The sequence below is a fragment of the Medicago sativa genome, chromosome 2 (genome assembly GCF_051527215.1).
Source record: "Medicago sativa cultivar Bolivia chromosome 2, Bolivia_mono, whole genome shotgun sequence".
Lineage (NCBI taxonomy): Eukaryota > Viridiplantae > Streptophyta > Magnoliopsida > Fabales > Fabaceae > Medicago > Medicago sativa.
The window spans coordinates 50058866-50070915 of NC_140750.1; the positions used below are offsets into that span (position 1 = coordinate 50058866).

Here is a 12050-nt window from a genome sequence, read left to right on the forward strand (position 1 = left end):
GTATATATGCATTTCTAAGTTTATTTTTCAAAAAAGACGTCAAATTACGTTAATTAACGAATAGAGTTTTAGGTTGCGTTAATTAACGAAAAAAAATGAAATACAATCGAAGTTTAATTTTCAAAAACGACGTAAAATTACGCTAATTAACAAAAAGAACACGAAATTTTGGCAAAAAGAGGTGCAACACAAGGACTTCCCAGGAGGTCACCCATCCTAGTACTACTCTCGCCCAAGCACGCTTAACTGCGGAGTTCTGATGGGATCCGGTGCATTAGTGCTGGTATGATCGCACCTGAAAGTAAAGCGTTGTAATTGTATATATGCATTTCTAAGTTTATTTTTCAAAAAAGACGTCAAATTACGTTAATTAACGAATAGAGTTTTAGGTTTCGTTAATTAACGAAAAAAAATGAAATACAATCGAAGTTTAATTTTCAAAAACGACGTAAAATTACGCTAATTAACAAAAAGAACACGAAATTTTGGCAAAAAGAGGTGCAACACAAGGACTTCCCAGGAGGTCACCCATCCTAGTACTACTCTCGCCCAAGCACGCTTAACTGCGGAGTTCTGATGGGATCCGGTGCATTAGTGCTGGTATGATCGCACCTGAAAGTAAAGCGTTGTAATTGTATATATGCATTTCTAAGTTTATTTTTCAAAAAAGACGTCAAATTACGTTAATTAACGAATAGAGTTTTAGGTTGCGTTAATTAACGAAAAAAAATGAAATACAATCGAAGTTTAATTTTCAAAAACGACGTAAAATTACGCTAATTAACAAAAAGAACACGAAATTTTGGCAAAAAGAGGTGCAACACAAGGACTTCCCAGGAGGTCACCCATCCTAGTACTACTCTCGCCCAAGCACGCTTAACTGCGGAGTTCTGATGGGATCCGGTGCATTAGTGCTGGTATGATCGCACCTGAAAGTAAAGCGTTGTAATTGTATATATGCATTTCTAAGTTTATTTTTCAAAAAAGACGTCAAATTACGTTAATTAACGAATAGAGTTTTAGGTTTCGTTAATTAACGAAAAAAAATGAAATACAATCGAAGTTTAATTTTCAAAAACGACGTAAAATTACGCTAATTAACAAAAAGAACACGAAATTTTGGCAAAAAGAGGTGCAACACAAGGACTTCCCAGGAGATCACCCATCCTAGTACTACTCTCGCCCAAGCACGCTTAACTGCGGAGTTCTGATGGGATCCGGTGCATTAGTGCTGGTATGATCGCACCTGAAAGTAAAGCGTTGTAATTGTATATATGCATTTCTAAGTTTATTTTTCAAAAAAGACGTCAAATTACGTTAATTAACGAATAGAGTTTTAGGTTGCGTTAATTAACGAAAAAAAATGAAATACAATCGAAGTTTAATTTTCAAAAACGACGTAAAATTACGCTAATTAACAAAAAGAACACGAAATTTTGGCAAAAAGAGGTGCAACACAAGGACTTCCCAGGAGGTCACCCATCCTAGTACTACTCTCGCCCAAGCACGCTTAACTGCGGAGTTCTGATGGGATCCGGTGCATTAGTGCTGGTATGATCGCACCTGAAAGTAAAGCGTTGTAATTGTATATATGCATTTCTAAGTTTATTTTTCAAAAAAGACGTCAAATTACGTTAATTAACGAATAGAGTTTTAGGTTGCGTTAATTAACGAAAAAAAATGAAATACAATCGAAGTTTAATTTTCAAAAACGACGTAAAATTACGCTAATTAACAAAAAGAACACGAAATTTTGGCAAAAAGAGGTGCAACACAAGGACTTCCCAGGAGGTCACCCATCCTAGTACTACTCTCGCCCAAGCACGCTTAACTGCGGAGTTCTGATGGGATCCGGTGCATTAGTGCTGGTATGATCGCACCTGAAAGTAAAGCGTTGTAATTGTATATATGCATTTCTAAGTTTATTTTTCAAAAAAGACGTCAAATTACGTTAATTAACGAATAGAGTTTTAGGTTGCGTTAATTAACGAAAAAAAATGAAATACAATCGAAGTTTAATTTTCAAAAACGACGTAAAATTACGCTAATTAACAAAAAGAACACGAAATTTTGGCAAAAAGAGGTGCAACACAAGGACTTCCCAGGAGGTCACCCATCCTAGTACTACTCTCGCCCAAGCACGCTTAACTGCGGAGTTCTGATGGGATCCGGTGCATTAGTGCTGGTATGATCGCACCTGAAAGTAAAGCGTTGTAATTGTATATATGCATTTCTAAGTTTATTTTTCAAAAAAGACGTCAAATTACGTTAATTAACGAATAGAGTTTTAGGTTGCGTTAATTAACGAAAAAAAATGAAATACAATCGAAGTTTAATTTTCAAAAACGACGTAAAATTACGCTAATTAACAAAAAGAACACGAAATTTTGGCAAAAAGAGGTGCAACACAAGGACTTCCCAGGAGGTCACCCATCCTAGTACTACTCTCGCCCAAGCACGCTTAACTGCGGAGTTCTGATGGGATCCGGTGCATTAGTGCTGGTATGATCGCACTGAAAGTAAAGCGTTGTAATTGTATATATGCATTTCTAAGTTTATTTTTCAAAAAAGACGTCAAATTACGTTAATTAACGAATAGAGTTTTAGGTTGCGTTAATTAACGAAAAAAAATGAAATACAATCGAAGTTTAATTTTCAAAAACGACGTAAAATTACGCTAATTAACAAAAAGAACACGAAATTTTGGCAAAAAGAGGTGCAACACAAGGACTTCCCAGGAGGTCACCCATCCTTTGGCAAAAAGAGGTGCAACACAAGGACTTCCCAGGAGGTCACCCATCCTAGTACTACTCTCGCCCAAGCACGCTTAACTGCGGAGTTCTGATGGGATCCGGTGCATTAGTGCTGGTATGATCGCACCTGAAAGTAAAGCGTTGTAATTGTATATATGCATTTCTAAGTTTATTTTTCAAAAAAGACGTCAAATTACGTTAATTAACGAATAGAGTTTTAGGTTGCGTTAATTAACGAAAAAAAATGAAATACAATCGAAGTTTAATTTTCAAAAACGACGTAAAATTACGCTAATTAACAAAAAGAACACGAAATTTTGGCAAAAAGAGGTGCAACACAAGGACTTCCCAGGAGGTCACCCATCCTAGTACTACTCTCGCCCAAGCACGCTTAACTGCGGAGTTCTGATGGGATCCGGTGCATTAGTGCTGGTATGATCGCACCTGAAAGTAAAGCGTTGTAATTGTATATATGCATTTCTAAGTTTATTTTTCAAAAAAGACGTCAAATTACGTTAATTAACGAATAGAGTTTTAGGTTGCGTTAATTAACGAAAAAAAATGAAATACAATCGAAGTTTAATTTTCAAAAACGACGTAAAATTACGCTAATTAACAAAAAGAACACGAAATTTTGGCAAAAAGAGGTGCAACACAAGGACTTCCCAGGAGGTCACCCATCCTAGTACTACTCTCGCCCAAGCACGCTTAACTGCGGAGTTCTGATGGGATCCGGTGCATTAGTGCTGGTATGATCGCACCTGAAAGTAAAGCGTTGTAATTGTATATATGCATTTCTAAGTTTATTTTTCAAAAAAGACGTCAAATTACGTTAATTAACGAATAGAGTTTTAGGTTGCGTTAATTAACGAAAAAAAATGAAATACAATCGAAGTTTAATTTTCAAAAACGACGTAAAATTACGCTAATTAACAAAAAGAACACGAAATTTTGGCAAAAAGAGGTGCAACACAAGGACTTCCCAGGAGGTCACCCATCCTAGTACTACTCTCGCCCAAGCACGCTTAACTGCGGAGTTCTGATGGGATCCGGTGCATTAGTGCTGGTATGATCGCACCTGAAAGTAAAGCGTTGTAATTGTATATATGCATTTCTAAGTTTATTTTTCAAAAAAGACGTCAAATTACGTTAATTAACGAATAGAGTTTTAGGTTGCGTTAATTAACGAAAAAAAATGAAATACAATCGAAGTTTAATTTTCAAAAACGACGTAAAATTACGCTAATTAACAAAAAGAACACGAAATTTTGGCAAAAAGAGGTGCAACACAAGGACTTCCCAGGAGGTCACCCATCCTAGTACTACTCTCGCCCAAGCACGCTTAACTGCGGAGTTCTGATGGGATCCGGTGCATTAGTGCTGGTATGATCGCACCTGAAAGTAAAGCGTTGTAATTGTATATATGCATTTCTAAGTTTATTTTTCAAAAAAGACGTCAAATTACGTTAATTAACGAATAGAGTTTTAGGTTGCGTTAATTAACGAAAAAAAATGAAATACAATCGAAGTTTAATTTTCAAAAACGACGTAAAATTACGCTAATTAACAAAAAGAACACGAAATTTTGGCAAAAAGAGGTGCAACACAAGGACTTCCCAGGAGGTCACCCATCCTAGTACTACTCTCGCCCAAGCACGCTTAACTGCGGAGTTCTGATGGGATCCGGTGCATTAGTGCTGGTATGATCGCACCTGAAAGTAAAGCGTTGTAATTGTATATATGCATTTCTAAGTTTATTTTTCAAAAAAGACGTCAAATTACGTTAATTAACGAATAGAGTTTTAGGTTGCGTTAATTAACGAAAAAAAATGAAATACAATCGAAGTTTAATTTTCAAAAACGACGTAAAATTACGCTAATTAACAAAAAGAACACGAAATTTTGGCAAAAAGAGGTGCAACACAAGGACTTCCCAGGAGGTCACCCATCCTAGTACTACTCTCGCCCAAGCACGCTTAACTGCGGAGTTCTGATGGGATCCGGTGCATTAGTGCTGGTATGATCGCACCTGAAAGTAAAGCGTTGTAATTGTATATATGCATTTCTAAGTTTATTTTTCAAAAAAGACGTCAAATTACGTTAATTAACGAATAGAGTTTTAGGTTGCGTTAATTAACGAAAAAAAATGAAATACAATCGAAGTTTAATTTTCAAAAACGACGTAAAATTACGCTAATTAACAAAAAGAACACGAAATTTTGGCAAAAAGAGGTGCAACACAAGGACTTCCCAGGAGGTCACCCATCCTAGTACTACTCTCGCCCAAGCACGCTTAACTGCGGAGTTCTGATGGGATCCGGTGCATTAGTGCTGGTATGATCGCACCTGAAAGTAAAGCGTTGTAATTGTATATATGCATTTCTAAGTTTATTTTTCAAAAAAGACGTCAAATTACGTTAATTAACGAATAGAGTTTTAGGTTGCGTTAATTAACGAAAAAAAATGAAATACAATCGAAGTTTAATTTTCAAAAACGACGTAAAATTACGCTAATTAACAAAAAGAACACGAAATTTTGGCAAAAAGAGGTGCAACACAAGGACTTCCCAGGAGGTCACCCATCCTAGTACTACTCTCGCCCAAGCACGCTTAACTGCGGAGTTCTGATGGGATCCGGTGCATTAGTGCTGGTATGATCGCACTGAAAGTAAAGCGTTGTAATTGTATATATGCATTTCTAAGTTTATTTTTCAAAAAAGACGTCAAATTACGTTAATTAACGAATAGAGTTTTAGGTTGCGTTAATTAACGAAAAAAAATGAAATACAATCGAAGTTTAATTTTCAAAAACGACGTAAAATTACGCTAATTAACAAAAAGAACACGAAATTTTGGCAAAAAGAGGTGCAACACAAGGACTTCCCAGGAGGTCACCCATCCTTTGGCAAAAAGAGGTGCAACACAAGGACTTCCCAGGAGGTCACCCATCCTAGTACTACTCTCGCCCAAGCACGCTTAACTGCGGAGTTCTGATGGGATCCGGTGCATTAGTGCTGGTATGATCGCACCTGAAAGTAAAGCGTTGTAATTGTATATATGCATTTCTAAGTTTATTTTTCAAAAAAGACGTCAAATTACGTTAATTAACGAATAGAGTTTTAGGTTGCGTTAATTAACGAAAAAAAATGAAATACAATCGAAGTTTAATTTTCAAAAACGACGTAAAATTACGCTAATTAACAAAAAGAACACGAAATTTTGGCAAAAAGAGGTGCAACACAAGGACTTCCCAGGAGGTCACCCATCCTAGTACTACTCTCGCCCAAGCACGCTTAACTGCGGAGTTCTGATGGGATCCGGTGCATTAGTGCTGGTATGATCGCACCTGAAAGTAAAGCGTTGTAATTGTATATATGCATTTCTAAGTTTATTTTTCAAAAAAGACGTCAAATTACGTTAATTAACGAATAGAGTTTTAGGTTGCGTTAATTAACGAAAAAAAATGAAATACAATCGAAGTTTAATTTTCAAAAACGACGTAAAATTACGCTAATTAACAAAAAGAACACGAAATTTTGGCAAAAAGAGGTGCAACACAAGGACTTCCCAGGAGGTCACCCATCCTAGTACTACTCTCGCCCAAGCACGCTTAACTGCGGAGTTCTGATGGGATCCGGTGCATTAGTGCTGGTATGATCGCACCTGAAAGTAAAGCGTTGTAATTGTATATATGCATTTCTAAGTTTATTTTTCAAAAAAGACGTCAAATTACGTTAATTAACGAATAGAGTTTTAGGTTGCGTTAATTAACGAAAAAAAATGAAATACAATCGAAGTTTAATTTTCAAAAACGACGTAAAATTACGCTAATTAACAAAAAGAACACGAAATTTTGGCAAAAAGAGGTGCAACACAAGGACTTCCCAGGAGGTCACCCATCCTAGTACTACTCTCGCCCAAGCACGCTTAACTGCGGAGTTCTGATGGGATCCGGTGCATTAGTGCTGGTATGATCGCACCTGAAAGTAAAGCGTTGTAATTGTATATATGCATTTCTAAGTTTATTTTTCAAAAAAGACGTCAAATTACGTTAATTAACGAATAGAGTTTTAGGTTGCGTTAATTAACGAAAAAAAATGAAATACAATCGAAGTTTAATTTTCAAAAACGACGTAAAATTACGCTAATTAACAAAAAGAACACGAAATTTTGGCAAAAAGAGGTGCAACACAAGGACTTCCCAGGAGGTCACCCATCCTAGTACTACTCTCGCCCAAGCACGCTTAACTGCGGAGTTCTGATGGGATCCGGTGCATTAGTGCTGGTATGATCGCACCTGAAAGTAAAGCGTTGTAATTGTATATATGCATTTCTAAGTTTATTTTTCAAAAAAGACGTCAAATTACGTTAATTAACGAATAGAGTTTTAGGTTGCGTTAATTAACGAAAAAAAATGAAATACAATCGAAGTTTAATTTTCAAAAACGACGTAAAATTACGCTAATTAACAAAAAGAACACGAAATTTTGGCAAAAAGAGGTGCAACACAAGGACTTCCCAGGAGGTCACCCATCCTAGTACTACTCTCGCCCAAGCACGCTTAACTGCGGAGTTCTGATGGGATCCGGTGCATTAGTGCTGGTATGATCGCACCTGAAAGTAAAGCGTTGTAATTGTATATATGCATTTCTAAGTTTATTTTTCAAAAAAGACGTCAAATTACGTTAATTAACGAATAGAGTTTTAGGTTGCGTTAATTAACGAAAAAAAATGAAATACAATCGAAGTTTAATTTTCAAAAACGACGTAAAATTACGCTAATTAACAAAAAGAACACGAAATTTTGGCAAAAAGAGGTGCAACACAAGGACTTCCCAGGAGGTCACCCATCCTAGTACTACTCTCGCCCAAGCACGCTTAACTGCGGAGTTCTGATGGGATCCGGTGCATTAGTGCTGGTATGATCGCACTGAAAGTAAAGCGTTGTAATTGTATATATGCATTTCTAAGTTTATTTTTCAAAAAAGACGTCAAATTACGTTAATTAACGAATAGAGTTTTAGGTTGCGTTAATTAACGAAAAAAAATGAAATACAATCGAAGTTTAATTTTCAAAAACGACGTAAAATTACGCTAATTAACAAAAAGAACACGAAATTTTGGCAAAAAGAGGTGCAACACAAGGACTTCCCAGGAGGTCACCCATCCTTTGGCAAAAAGAGGTGCAACACAAGGACTTCCCAGGAGGTCACCCATCCTAGTACTACTCTCGCCCAAGCACGCTTAACTGCGGAGTTCTGATGGGATCCGGTGCATTAGTGCTGGTATGATCGCACCTGAAAGTAAAGCGTTGTAATTGTATATATGCATTTCTAAGTTTATTTTTCAAAAAAGACGTCAAATTACGTTAATTAACGAATAGAGTTTTAGGTTGCGTTAATTAACGAAAAAAAATGAAATACAATCGAAGTTTAATTTTCAAAAACGACGTAAAATTACGCTAATTAACAAAAAGAACACGAAATTTTGGCAAAAAGAGGTGCAACACAAGGACTTCCCAGGAGGTCACCCATCCTAGTACTACTCTCGCCCAAGCACGCTTAACTGCGGAGTTCTGATGGGATCCGGTGCATTAGTGCTGGTATGATCGCACCTGAAAGTAAAGCGTTGTAATTGTATATATGCATTTCTAAGTTTATTTTTCAAAAAAGACGTCAAATTACGTTAATTAACGAATAGAGTTTTAGGTTGCGTTAATTAACGAAAAAAAATGAAATACAATCGAAGTTTAATTTTCAAAAACGACGTAAAATTACGCTAATTAACAAAAAGAACACGAAATTTTGGCAAAAAGAGGTGCAACACAAGGACTTCCCAGGAGGTCACCCATCCTAGTACTACTCTCGCCCAAGCACGCTTAACTGCGGAGTTCTGATGGGATCCGGTGCATTAGTGCTGGTATGATCGCACCTGAAAGTAAAGCGTTGTAATTGTATATATGCATTTCTAAGTTTATTTTTCAAAAAAGACGTCAAATTACGTTAATTAACGAATAGAGTTTTAGGTTGCGTTAATTAACGAAAAAAAATGAAATACAATCGAAGTTTAATTTTCAAAAACGACGTAAAATTACGCTAATTAACAAAAAGAACACGAAATTTTGGCAAAAAGAGGTGCAACACAAGGACTTCCCAGGAGGTCACCCATCCTAGTACTACTCTCGCCCAAGCACGCTTAACTGCGGAGTTCTGATGGGATCCGGTGCATTAGTGCTGGTATGATCGCACCTGAAAGTAAAGCGTTGTAATTGTATATATGCATTTCTAAGTTTATTTTTCAAAAAAGACGTCAAATTACGTTAATTAACGAATAGAGTTTTAGGTTTCGTTAATTAACGAAAAAAAATGAAATACAATCGAAGTTTAATTTTCAAAAACGACGTAAAATTACGCTAATTAACAAAAAGAACACGAAATTTTGGCAAAAAGAGGTGCAACACAAGGACTTCCCAGGAGGTCACCCATCCTAGTACTACTCTCGCCCAAGCACGCTTAACTGCGGAGTTCTGATGGGATCCGGTGCATTAGTGCTGGTATGATCGCACCTGAAAGTAAAGCGTTGTAATTGTATATATGCATTTCTAAGTTTATTTTTCAAAAAAGACGTCAAATTACGTTAATTAACGAATAGAGTTTTAGGTTGCGTTAATTAACGAAAAAAAATGAAATACAATCGAAGTTTAATTTTCAAAAACGACGTAAAATTACGCTAATTAACAAAAAGAACACGAAATTTTGGCAAAAAGAGGTGCAACACAAGGACTTCCCAGGAGGTCACCCATCCTAGTACTACTCTCGCCCAAGCACGCTTAACTGCGGAGTTCTGATGGGATCCGGTGCATTAGTGCTGGTATGATCGCACCTGAAAGTAAAGCGTTGTAATTGTATATATGCATTTCTAAGTTTATTTTTCAAAAAAGACGTCAAATTACGTTAATTAACGAATAGAGTTTTAGGTTGCGTTAATTAACGAAAAAAAATGAAATACAATCGAAGTTTAATTTTCAAAAACGACGTAAAATTACGCTAATTAACAAAAAGAACACGAAATTTTGGCAAAAAGAGGTGCAACACAAGGACTTCCCAGGAGGTCACCCATCCTAGTACTACTCTCGCCCAAGCACGCTTAACTGCGGAGTTCTGATGGGATCCGGTGCATTAGTGCTGGTATGATCGCACCTGAAAGTAAAGCGTTGTAATTGTATATATGCATTTCTAAGTTTATTTTTCAAAAAAGACGTCAAATTACGTTAATTAACGAATAGAGTTTTAGGTTGCGTTAATTAACGAAAAAAAATGAAATACAATCGAAGTTTAATTTTCAAAAACGACGTAAAATTACGCTAATTAACAAAAAGAACACGAAATTTTGGCAAAAAGAGGTGCAACACAAGGACTTCCCAGGAGGTCACCCATCCTAGTACTACTCTCGCCCAAGCACGCTTAACTGCGGAGTTCTGATGGGATCCGGTGCATTAGTGCTGGTATGATAGCACCTGAAAGTAAAGCGTTGTAATTGTATATATGCATTTCTAAGTTTATTTTTCAAAAAAGACGTCAAATTACGTTAATTAACGAATAGAGTTTTAGGTTGCGTTAATTAACGAAAAAAAATGAAATACAATCGAAGTTTAATTTTCAAAAACGACGTAAAATTCGCTAATTAACAAAAAGAACACGAAATTTTGGCAAAAAGAGGTGCAACACAAGGACTTCCCAGGAGGTCACCCATCCTAGTACTACTCTCGCCCAAGCACGCTTAACTGCGGAGTTCTGATGGGATCCGGTGCATTAGTGCTGGTATGATCGCACCTGAAAGTAAAGCGTTGTAATTGTATATATGCATTTCTAAGTTTATTTTTCAAAAAAGACGTCAAATTACGTTAATTAACGAATAGAGTTTTAGGTTGCGTTAATTAACGAAAAAAAATGAAATACAATCGAAGTTTAATTTTCAAAAACGACGTAAAATTACGCTAATTAACAAAAAGAACACGAAATTTTGGCAAAAAGAGGTGCAACACAAGGACTTCCCAGGAGGCGACGTAAAATTACGCTAATTAACAAAAAGAACACGAAATTTTGGCAAAAAGAGGTGCAACACAAGGACTTCCCAGGAGGTCACCCATCCTAGTACTACTCTCGCCCAAGCACGCTTAACTGCGGAGTTCTGATGGGATCCGGTGCATTAGTGCTGGTATGATCGCACCTGAAAGTAAAGCGTTGTAATTGTATATATATGCATTTCTAAGTTTATTTTTCAAAAAAGACGTCAAATTACGTTAATTAACGAATAGAGTTTTAGGTTGCGTTAATTAACGAAAAAAAATGAAATACAATCGAAGTTTAATTTTCAAAAACGACGTAAAATTACGCTAATTAACAAAAAGAACACGAAATTTTGGCAAAAAGAGGTGCAACACAAGGACTTCCCAGGAGGTCACCCATCCTAGTACTACTCTCGCCCAAGCACGCTTAACTGCGGAGTTCTGATGGGATCCTGTGCATTAGTGCTGGTATGATCGCACATGAAAGTAAAGCGTTGTAATTGTATATATGCATTTCTAAGTTTATTTTTCAAAAAAGACGTCAAATTACGTTAATTAACGAATAGAGTTTTAGGTTGCGTTAATTAACGAAAAAAAATGAAATACAATCGAAGTTTAATTTTCAAAAACGACGTAAAATTACGCTAATTAACAAAAAGAACACGAAATTTTGGCAAAAAGAGGTGCAACACAAGGACTTCCCAGGAGGTCACCCATCCTAGTACTACTCTCGCCCAAGCACGCTTAACTGCGGAGTTCTGATGGGATCCGGTGCATTAGTGCTGGTATGATCGCACCTGAAAGTAAAGCGTTGTAATTGTATATATGCATTTCTAAGTTTATTTTTCAAAAAAGACGTCAAATTACGTTAATTAACGAATAGAGTTTTAGGTTGCGTTAATTAACGAAAAAAAATGAAATACAATCGAAGTTTAATTTTCAAAAACGACGTAAAATTACGCTAATTAACAAAAAGAACACGAAATTTTGGCAAAAAGAGGTGCAACACAAGGACTTCCCAGGAGGTCACCCATCCTAGTACTACTCTCGCCCAAGCACGCTTAACTGCGGAGTTCTGATGGGATCCGGTGCATTAGTGCTGGTATGATCGCACCTGAAAGTAAAGCGTTGTAATTGTATATATGCATTTCTAAGTTTATTTTTCAAAAAAGACGTCAAATTACGTTAATTAACGAATAGAGTTTTAGGTTGCGTTAATTAACGAAAAA

At 36.3% G+C, this 12050-nt stretch overlaps 37 non-coding genes across 37 annotated transcripts; all 37 read right to left on the reverse strand.

The window, feature by feature from the left end:
* Positions 1-178: 178 nt before the first annotated feature.
* Positions 179-297, reverse strand: LOC146947585 (5S ribosomal RNA). Its single transcript, XR_015029777.1, has one exon. It is a non-coding gene; the product is annotated as a 5S ribosomal RNA (ribosomal RNA).
* Positions 298-495: 198 nt separating this feature from the next.
* Positions 496-614, reverse strand: LOC146947586 (5S ribosomal RNA). Its single transcript, XR_015029778.1, has one exon. It is a non-coding gene; the product is annotated as a 5S ribosomal RNA (ribosomal RNA).
* Positions 615-812: 198 nt separating this feature from the next.
* LOC146947587 (5S ribosomal RNA) lies at positions 813-931 on the reverse strand. Its single transcript, XR_015029780.1, has one exon. It is a non-coding gene; the product is annotated as a 5S ribosomal RNA (ribosomal RNA).
* Positions 932-1129: 198 nt separating this feature from the next.
* Positions 1130-1248, reverse strand: LOC146947588 (5S ribosomal RNA). Its single transcript, XR_015029042.1, has one exon. It is a non-coding gene; the product is annotated as a 5S ribosomal RNA (ribosomal RNA).
* Positions 1249-1446: 198 nt separating this feature from the next.
* LOC146947589 (5S ribosomal RNA) lies at positions 1447-1565 on the reverse strand. The gene has a single exon (XR_015029781.1). It is a non-coding gene; the product is annotated as a 5S ribosomal RNA (ribosomal RNA).
* Positions 1566-1763: 198 nt separating this feature from the next.
* Positions 1764-1882, reverse strand: LOC146947590 (5S ribosomal RNA). Its single transcript, XR_015029782.1, has one exon. It is a non-coding gene; the product is annotated as a 5S ribosomal RNA (ribosomal RNA).
* Positions 1883-2080: 198 nt separating this feature from the next.
* Positions 2081-2199, reverse strand: LOC146947591 (5S ribosomal RNA). Its single transcript, XR_015029783.1, has one exon. It is a non-coding gene; the product is annotated as a 5S ribosomal RNA (ribosomal RNA).
* Positions 2200-2397: 198 nt separating this feature from the next.
* LOC146947592 (5S ribosomal RNA) lies at positions 2398-2516 on the reverse strand. The gene has a single exon (XR_015029279.1). It is a non-coding gene; the product is annotated as a 5S ribosomal RNA (ribosomal RNA).
* A 247-nt stretch (positions 2517-2763) lies between these two features.
* On the reverse strand, positions 2764-2882 carry LOC146947593 (5S ribosomal RNA). The gene has a single exon (XR_015029784.1). It is a non-coding gene; the product is annotated as a 5S ribosomal RNA (ribosomal RNA).
* A 198-nt stretch (positions 2883-3080) lies between these two features.
* On the reverse strand, positions 3081-3199 carry LOC146947594 (5S ribosomal RNA). The gene has a single exon (XR_015029786.1). It is a non-coding gene; the product is annotated as a 5S ribosomal RNA (ribosomal RNA).
* Positions 3200-3397: 198 nt separating this feature from the next.
* LOC146947595 (5S ribosomal RNA) lies at positions 3398-3516 on the reverse strand. Its single transcript, XR_015029787.1, has one exon. It is a non-coding gene; the product is annotated as a 5S ribosomal RNA (ribosomal RNA).
* Positions 3517-3714: 198 nt separating this feature from the next.
* LOC146947596 (5S ribosomal RNA) lies at positions 3715-3833 on the reverse strand. Its single transcript, XR_015029788.1, has one exon. It is a non-coding gene; the product is annotated as a 5S ribosomal RNA (ribosomal RNA).
* A 198-nt stretch (positions 3834-4031) lies between these two features.
* LOC146947597 (5S ribosomal RNA) lies at positions 4032-4150 on the reverse strand. The gene has a single exon (XR_015029789.1). It is a non-coding gene; the product is annotated as a 5S ribosomal RNA (ribosomal RNA).
* Positions 4151-4348: 198 nt separating this feature from the next.
* On the reverse strand, positions 4349-4467 carry LOC146947598 (5S ribosomal RNA). The gene has a single exon (XR_015029790.1). It is a non-coding gene; the product is annotated as a 5S ribosomal RNA (ribosomal RNA).
* A 198-nt stretch (positions 4468-4665) lies between these two features.
* Positions 4666-4784, reverse strand: LOC146947599 (5S ribosomal RNA). Its single transcript, XR_015029792.1, has one exon. It is a non-coding gene; the product is annotated as a 5S ribosomal RNA (ribosomal RNA).
* Positions 4785-4982: 198 nt separating this feature from the next.
* On the reverse strand, positions 4983-5101 carry LOC146947600 (5S ribosomal RNA). Its single transcript, XR_015029793.1, has one exon. It is a non-coding gene; the product is annotated as a 5S ribosomal RNA (ribosomal RNA).
* A 198-nt stretch (positions 5102-5299) lies between these two features.
* Positions 5300-5418, reverse strand: LOC146947601 (5S ribosomal RNA). Its single transcript, XR_015029280.1, has one exon. It is a non-coding gene; the product is annotated as a 5S ribosomal RNA (ribosomal RNA).
* Positions 5419-5665: 247 nt separating this feature from the next.
* Positions 5666-5784, reverse strand: LOC146947602 (5S ribosomal RNA). The gene has a single exon (XR_015029794.1). It is a non-coding gene; the product is annotated as a 5S ribosomal RNA (ribosomal RNA).
* Positions 5785-5982: 198 nt separating this feature from the next.
* On the reverse strand, positions 5983-6101 carry LOC146947603 (5S ribosomal RNA). The gene has a single exon (XR_015029795.1). It is a non-coding gene; the product is annotated as a 5S ribosomal RNA (ribosomal RNA).
* A 198-nt stretch (positions 6102-6299) lies between these two features.
* LOC146947604 (5S ribosomal RNA) lies at positions 6300-6418 on the reverse strand. Its single transcript, XR_015029797.1, has one exon. It is a non-coding gene; the product is annotated as a 5S ribosomal RNA (ribosomal RNA).
* Positions 6419-6616: 198 nt separating this feature from the next.
* Positions 6617-6735, reverse strand: LOC146947605 (5S ribosomal RNA). The gene has a single exon (XR_015029798.1). It is a non-coding gene; the product is annotated as a 5S ribosomal RNA (ribosomal RNA).
* Positions 6736-6933: 198 nt separating this feature from the next.
* On the reverse strand, positions 6934-7052 carry LOC146947606 (5S ribosomal RNA). The gene has a single exon (XR_015029799.1). It is a non-coding gene; the product is annotated as a 5S ribosomal RNA (ribosomal RNA).
* A 198-nt stretch (positions 7053-7250) lies between these two features.
* LOC146947607 (5S ribosomal RNA) lies at positions 7251-7369 on the reverse strand. The gene has a single exon (XR_015029800.1). It is a non-coding gene; the product is annotated as a 5S ribosomal RNA (ribosomal RNA).
* Positions 7370-7567: 198 nt separating this feature from the next.
* Positions 7568-7686, reverse strand: LOC146947608 (5S ribosomal RNA). The gene has a single exon (XR_015029281.1). It is a non-coding gene; the product is annotated as a 5S ribosomal RNA (ribosomal RNA).
* A 247-nt stretch (positions 7687-7933) lies between these two features.
* LOC146947609 (5S ribosomal RNA) lies at positions 7934-8052 on the reverse strand. The gene has a single exon (XR_015029801.1). It is a non-coding gene; the product is annotated as a 5S ribosomal RNA (ribosomal RNA).
* Positions 8053-8250: 198 nt separating this feature from the next.
* Positions 8251-8369, reverse strand: LOC146947610 (5S ribosomal RNA). The gene has a single exon (XR_015029802.1). It is a non-coding gene; the product is annotated as a 5S ribosomal RNA (ribosomal RNA).
* A 198-nt stretch (positions 8370-8567) lies between these two features.
* Positions 8568-8686, reverse strand: LOC146947611 (5S ribosomal RNA). Its single transcript, XR_015029804.1, has one exon. It is a non-coding gene; the product is annotated as a 5S ribosomal RNA (ribosomal RNA).
* Positions 8687-8884: 198 nt separating this feature from the next.
* On the reverse strand, positions 8885-9003 carry LOC146947612 (5S ribosomal RNA). Its single transcript, XR_015029805.1, has one exon. It is a non-coding gene; the product is annotated as a 5S ribosomal RNA (ribosomal RNA).
* A 198-nt stretch (positions 9004-9201) lies between these two features.
* Positions 9202-9320, reverse strand: LOC146947613 (5S ribosomal RNA). Its single transcript, XR_015029806.1, has one exon. It is a non-coding gene; the product is annotated as a 5S ribosomal RNA (ribosomal RNA).
* A 198-nt stretch (positions 9321-9518) lies between these two features.
* LOC146947614 (5S ribosomal RNA) lies at positions 9519-9637 on the reverse strand. Its single transcript, XR_015029807.1, has one exon. It is a non-coding gene; the product is annotated as a 5S ribosomal RNA (ribosomal RNA).
* Positions 9638-9835: 198 nt separating this feature from the next.
* On the reverse strand, positions 9836-9954 carry LOC146947615 (5S ribosomal RNA). The gene has a single exon (XR_015029808.1). It is a non-coding gene; the product is annotated as a 5S ribosomal RNA (ribosomal RNA).
* A 198-nt stretch (positions 9955-10152) lies between these two features.
* Positions 10153-10271, reverse strand: LOC146947616 (5S ribosomal RNA). The gene has a single exon (XR_015029142.1). It is a non-coding gene; the product is annotated as a 5S ribosomal RNA (ribosomal RNA).
* Positions 10272-10468: 197 nt separating this feature from the next.
* On the reverse strand, positions 10469-10587 carry LOC146947617 (5S ribosomal RNA). The gene has a single exon (XR_015029809.1). It is a non-coding gene; the product is annotated as a 5S ribosomal RNA (ribosomal RNA).
* A 278-nt stretch (positions 10588-10865) lies between these two features.
* LOC146947618 (5S ribosomal RNA) lies at positions 10866-10984 on the reverse strand. Its single transcript, XR_015029810.1, has one exon. It is a non-coding gene; the product is annotated as a 5S ribosomal RNA (ribosomal RNA).
* Positions 10985-11184: 200 nt separating this feature from the next.
* Positions 11185-11303, reverse strand: LOC146947619 (5S ribosomal RNA). Its single transcript, XR_015029316.1, has one exon. It is a non-coding gene; the product is annotated as a 5S ribosomal RNA (ribosomal RNA).
* A 198-nt stretch (positions 11304-11501) lies between these two features.
* Positions 11502-11620, reverse strand: LOC146947620 (5S ribosomal RNA). The gene has a single exon (XR_015029811.1). It is a non-coding gene; the product is annotated as a 5S ribosomal RNA (ribosomal RNA).
* A 198-nt stretch (positions 11621-11818) lies between these two features.
* Positions 11819-11937, reverse strand: LOC146947621 (5S ribosomal RNA). Its single transcript, XR_015029812.1, has one exon. It is a non-coding gene; the product is annotated as a 5S ribosomal RNA (ribosomal RNA).
* Positions 11938-12050: the final 113 nt, after the last annotated feature.